The sequence below is a fragment of the Sciurus carolinensis genome, chromosome 10 (assembly GCF_902686445.1).
Source record: "Sciurus carolinensis chromosome 10, mSciCar1.2, whole genome shotgun sequence".
Taxonomy (NCBI): domain Eukaryota; kingdom Metazoa; phylum Chordata; class Mammalia; order Rodentia; family Sciuridae; genus Sciurus; species Sciurus carolinensis.
In genome coordinates this window covers 49,840,007-49,845,902 of record NC_062222.1, presented here as the reverse complement: position 1 = coordinate 49,845,902, position 5,896 = coordinate 49,840,007, and the positions used below count along the sequence as shown (strand labels likewise).

At 35.8% G+C, this 5,896-nt stretch overlaps 1 pseudogene; it reads left to right on the top strand.

The window, feature by feature from the left end:
* Positions 1-1,566: 1,566 nt before the first annotated feature.
* On the top strand, positions 1,567-3,151 carry LOC124994184 (serine/threonine-protein kinase VRK1-like; annotated as a pseudogene).
* The last annotated feature ends 2,745 nt before the right edge of the window (positions 3,152-5,896 follow it).

The window sequence follows — 5,896 nt, the reverse complement described above, 5'->3', positions numbered from 1 at the left end:
TTATAAAATGTTCAAGACACTTTCAAATATAAAGTTTAGTGGAAATTTTTGGCTTCCAGATGAGAATAGCATATAGGATGGGCATCTGGAAGGACATGAGGAAAGATGGTAAACAATAGACTCTAAGAGGAAAGGTGGCAGGACACCAAAGACAAACTGTCTGGACATCATTTATTTGGCCTAGAGCTAATCCTACTCACATGGTTCTTTTGTTGTGAGTTGTAATTATCTCCAGAAATAGTTTGTTTATTTGATGTATACATGTGCACTCTCATTCAGAAAAAGCTGAACAGCCCAGTCTCAGGTGGTGCACAGCAGCAAGATGTTCATTTTAGTGACTCGTTTGTATGATTGAGTGATCCCATTACCAACTAACACATTATTTTCCTGCATTCACTAATCCTGGTTATTAGTCAGATTTGGATTTGCTATTGCATAATGGTGCACACAAGAGAACATTTAGAATTTAATGCCTTATAAGATACTATGTTGGGATTCAGGGTATATTAGGAAAACACACCAACTAGAAAAGATGAAGGAAGATGAGGAAGGAAAACAGTGGTAAGGAACAAACTTCCTAACATTTGCATATTAAATTAAAAGACATAATATAACCAATCCCCTTTAAAATCAATTCAAATTGATTTTGCTCCCAAACTTGCTCATGCTGAGAATGGAAGCTAAGAAGTTCCTCCCTGGCTCAGTCAGGCACCTAGGAAACTGAAACTGCACATTTCTGATTAGCACAGCCTAGCTAAATCTGTGTATTTTGTCCCACTATACCTCTCCCCTTCTTATAAAAGCTGTCTCTGCACCAAACCCTCTGAAGATGGAGATTTGAGACAGAAAATTTCTTCTTTTTCTTCCTCTGGGCTAGCTTTGAATAAACCTGTTTTCTTCACCGACTGTCTCCAATGCTGGTACCATAAAACTGAATCATGCAAAATTGTCTCCAAGCATTAGTGGAGTAATAGTAGGCTCCTGTTCCCCAAAACAGTTTTGGTGAGACAGCTGGGAGAAAGAGTCCACTCTGAGCAATCTCCAGTGAGGGGAGCCATCAAGATCACAGGAAGAAGGGGTTCAACTACTCACTAGCCAAGCTCTCAGTTGGAACTTAAGGAAAAATCCCAGCAGTTACCCAAAGCCTCTTTACATATGGGGAATTTTCCTTCCTTTCCTTCTGTGACATCAGTAGTCCATAAATGCTTGGATGATAGTCGAAAAAGGTTTTGGGGAGCTGACCAGCTCCAGTCACTCCAGGGTCCTAGAAAATTTTACCTTTGCCATTTGGAGCTAAAATACATGCAGCCTTTTGAATTTTGCATGATTCAGTTTTATGGTACCAGGTTGTATGAAATCTCTCCACCATTTGGATCTTAAATAAGCCATTTGGACTTCATTGGTTGGGTTCTGTTTTGGGGGTTATTGGTCAGTGTGGACTAAGATTAAAAGAGCCAGAATTCTCAGCAATTAAATTTGTGTGTTTGGAGGGTAGTCATTTGGCTTTGCTTATAAATTAAGACTGCAGTAAGAAATTTGTACAGGGCAGAACACCTCAGGTGAAAAATGTCTCATGTAAAATCAGCTCTGGATACAAGAGCCCTGCAAAAGAGATGTCTTACAGAACAATTTGCAACTGGGGAGATTATAACTGATGTGTCAAGAAAGGAATAGAAACTAGGATTACCCATTTGAAATAAGTTGGCAATGAAGCACCTCATAGTATAAAAGTAGAAACCAGTGACAATGAACCTCATGGTTTGTTTTGTTTGTTTGCTTTTTATTGAATTTAAAGTTCTCCCAGTAAGCTACAAAACCACAGCAAATTCAGAAATGGATTCATACCATTGAACTAAAATACATTGATGTTTCTAAATATTGATGATCTAGTCTACATAATAAAAATGGGAAAAATTACACTTATGATAATGGATTGCTTTGGAACTGTCCTTCAGAAAATATATGAAGCAAATGCCAAAAGATTTTCTCAGAAAACTGTCTTGCAGCTAAGCTTGCCAATTCTCCATATTCTGAAATAAATTCATGAGCATGAGTATGTACATGGAGATATCAAGACCTCAAATCTTTTGATCTATAGAAATCCTGGCCAGTACTTGATAGATTATGGCCTTGCTTTTCAGTACTCTTCAGAGGAGATCATGAAGAATATACAGAGGATCCTAAAAGACATGATGGCACCATTGAATTCACCAGCATTGGTACACACAAATGAAAGGTTGACTCCATCAAGACATGGTAACTTGGAAACACTTGGTTATTGCTTGATCCAGTGGCTTAATGACCAGTTTTCCCCAGAAGAATAATTTGAAAGATCCTAACAATGTTAGGGATTCCAAAATTAAATATAGAGAAAATATTGCAGGTTTGTTGGAGTAAAGTTTCCCTGGAAAAACAAACCTGGTGAAATTGTTGAATACATGGAAACTGAAATTACAGAACTATTCTGAAAAACCTCAAAATTATTAAAATTTGTACAACATTCTTTTGCAAGGACTAAAAGCTGTAGGAAGTAAGGATAATGACAAACTGGACCTTGGTATTGTGGAGAATGTGGAGAATGCTAAAACAGTAACAAAGAAGCAAAAGAAATAAAGAAAGCACAGAATCTAGTGTTGAAGACATGGAATACTCAAATAGAGAAGGCCACACAAACCTAAAGTGAGGAGTTCCAAAGAGCAATATATCAAAGTATGTCTCAGCCGGAGGCTAGCAGTCAAAGCTATGATAACTCAAGAACCAGAAAGGAAGTCCAGAAGCAAGACAAATGCTGTAAACCAATTTTTCTTCCTTTTCATTTGCCTTTTTCTCCTTTTCTGTTTTATTTTCATGTGAACCTTACAAGGATGGAATAATAATTAAGTACTAAATGAATACATTGCACAAATGTTTAAAAAAAGAGTTAACATACTCTTGTAATGCAGCATGGCTTATATATCTAAATATATGCTTTAGTTTAATGGAAGTGTTTTCTGTGTTCTTTGTTAAGTTAGCCATTGGCTTAGCAGAGGCAGAAAATCTGATGGCTGCAACAAGAGATGTATCACTCAGACAAGACCAATGCCAGAACAAGCATCTGGCCCTTGTGCTTCAGATGCAACTTGATGGAATCTACACACTAATGCAGCAATAAACAGCCAGCCGGAGGACAGGTGCCCCAATTCCTTCAAGATTGGGGAATGAACAAACACAAAGGAATTATAAAAGAGCCCCTTTATGATGAAAAGCTCCGAATTGGTTTTGATCCCAACTGAGAGTGGGAGCTGGGAAGCTATCCCCTGGCCCCAGGGGTGTGGGTGGAGGAACTGACGTTTTTCTGATTGGCTCAGCCTTGCTAAATCCACGTACATATATGTCCAGACTAAATCACACTGTACCCCTGCTCTGCTTACAGTATCTGTTTGTGCCCCTGTGCCCCTAAAGACAGAGATTTAAGACAAAATATGTCTCCTCTATCTTCTTTCAGGGCTGCCTTTGACTAAACCAACCTTTGTCTTCAGAGCTTTAGTGGAGTAAGAAGCAGCAGGACCTTTTTTCCTGGTAAAAATAATGATAAATTACCAGGGAATGTGCAATTTAAGTGGTAAGGAAGAACCCTTGAAACAAATGGGGTACCCTACAAGAGGAAGTTTTGAATTAAATAATTATCTCAGCAACATCTAGTAATATGGGGAAAGGAAAAGCATTTCTTTCTCTGGGGAGGTCATAAGAAAGAAAAGAATTGAAGGAAATGAAAGTATTTTAAAGGTATTATTCTAATAGTTGAAGGGATGATGCAATGGGAAATTATTCGTTGGGGAAATAGTTGTTACTTTGTTATCAGTGGTAGAAAACTATGTAACTAATTCTGGTCATTATTAATAGGTATGAAGTAGAGTAAGACTTCCAAATTATCAAGGAGAAAAATGGGATCAATAATAACTTTATCAAATCAACAAAACTAGGGAAAACAATACAAAATAATATAGTAATATAAAATAAATTATAAAGAAGAGGGTAAAACATTCCATGTGCTTCTAAGAAAGGATTTAATATCACAGAATGTAATTTGTCATAAAACACATATACACATACATACTATAAAACAATATGTTTGGGAAATTAAAAAAAATAATCTGAGCATATATGAATGAATGTATGAGAGAAGCCAGAAAATCTTTTTTTTTTTTCTTTTTTGGTAGTTCTAGAGATCAAACTCAGGGTATTGCATATACTAGGCAGGCACTCTACTACCAAGCTATACCCCAGTCTAGAACATCTTTTGAAAAAAGAAAAACAATAAGGAAAACTTGACCTCCCCAATATCAAGGAATGTACCAAAACACAGGATGGAGGAATTATTTCCAATTCTTTAGCGCAGTACAGTAACTACTAGTTAAAACAATCTATGATACATTCCAAAATGACTAGAAGGATATGAAATTCCCAACACTTAAAAATAATTAATGTTTGAAGAAATGGAAATGCTTATTACCCTGATTTGATTATTATATGTTGTATACATGTATTAAATTATAATAATGTACTACATAAAGATATGTAGATATTGTATATTAAGAAAAAACATTATATTTAAATCATTCTTTTATTGGCAGCAATGTAAATAAAATAATTAATGGAAAAGAATTAAGAATTCAGAATAGATTCAGAAATAGATTCAAGTGATAAAACTCCATCTCTATTTTTATATCTTGCTATCCACCTACCATTTAAGTAGGAAAAGGGTGAATTATTAAATAAATACCATCTATGATAGAGTTCAAGTAATATTGAACATAAAAGTAGGCTTTTGAGTACTATTTCAGGAAATAATCAGCAGTTGTAATCCCGTTTTTAATGGAAAATACAATATATTGTGTGTGCAGGCACACACACACACACACAATTTACAAATTGCCTTTATGAAAACAAGCTGTTTGCAAATTGGTGACTATCTTAGCAAAAGTTCATATGGAATCATAAAATAGGAAAGTGAAATAATTTTGGCTTGGTGATGGACTTGGCTCCTAATGTTAGGTAATAGCTGGCAATGAGCAGTGAAATGCCACTATAACAGTTCCAGAGAGGCTCGACTAAGTTCAAAAACTCCACCGCCCAACATAAACATCAAACAGTAATAAATTTGGAGACAGTATTGTCTTCTTGTCTTTCTCTGATCAGAGATGGCCCACTCTCTTTCTTGAGAGGGTTCTCTGCTTAAGCCTCATTTTGATTTAATTTTACTTTCATCTCACTTCCACTTATAATAAAGTTCTCTTGCATGACTTTTTGTGTCTGACTTTAAATTTTCCTTCACCAGACCATAAGAACCAAGGTTTGGAGTTTCAGCTCCCTGCTTTCCTGTGACACTATGATCAACTGAAATTATTTTCCTTCAATTCTCACCGCTGCCACTGAGACCATCTGAAAATCTCTAGTACGTCAAAGAAGCCAACCTTCCAAAGTAGAGGGAAATAGCCAGGTTTTATTTATAGTTGGTGATAACAACTGCTTTGCAACTGCTAAGCTGTTCTTGCCAAGGGCTTGTTCCAAGTGTTTATCCGATTTCCAAACCTAAATAGGAGCCACAGATTTTAAGAAAGTGGAAAAAAAAAAGTTAATACTTATCAAGCATTTACCATGTGCCAAGTCATTTAATCATTACAATAACTATGAAGCAGGTACTCCAAATGAAGAAATAAACTCTGACAAGCGTAAGAAATTTTCCTTCTCTAGCATCAAGTGAGCAGTGGAGTTAACCTTTAAAAATTGAACCCTACTTTACTATTTTTTAATTTTTACTTAAGTATAACATATACTAAGTTGCTTATAAAGCTCAAGCATTTGTTGTTGCATTTTCACAAGCTGAACACAACCTGTGAAACTAGTTCCCAAATCA